General features: G+C 38.5%; 1 protein-coding gene across 1 annotated transcript in view; it reads right to left on the bottom strand.

Annotated features, from left to right (window-relative positions):
• The window catches only part of LOC107728133 (solute carrier family 22 member 23), a 20,094-nt gene that overhangs the window by 11,554 nt on the left and 8,171 nt on the right, over nt 1-369 (bottom strand). The window lies entirely within an intron of this gene.

Raw genomic sequence — 369 nt, 5'->3', positions numbered from 1 at the left:
CACCCCCCCACAGACACACACACACTCACACAGACACACACAGACACACACATGAACACACACACACACAGCTTCCCCAGCCTCTGAAAAAGCTACTTAATCAGCATCACTTAATGTTTGCTCATCAGAAACCCGCTTTCTAAAGCACACAGAGAATTCAATAGATCACATAAATTAAGGCGTGCACTTAAACGAGAATTAGGCTCACAGTGACTACCAAAATCAAAAGAATATTTATGAAATAATTTTTTGTATAAAGAAAATAAAACCTATTTTTAGGTCTGGATATTTTCCAATCAATCTATCTATCTATCTATCTACTCACACACAAACACACACACAGACACACACACAGACACACACACACAC

The sequence above is a fragment of the Sinocyclocheilus rhinocerous genome, unplaced genomic scaffold (genome assembly GCF_001515625.1).
Source record: "Sinocyclocheilus rhinocerous isolate Xijiao unplaced genomic scaffold, SAMN03320098_v1.1 scaffold936, whole genome shotgun sequence".
NCBI classification, from domain to species: Eukaryota; Metazoa; Chordata; class Actinopteri; order Cypriniformes; family Cyprinidae; genus Sinocyclocheilus; species Sinocyclocheilus rhinocerous.
Note: the sequence above shows the minus strand (reverse complement) of the source record. Positions and strands in the feature narration are given on the sequence as shown.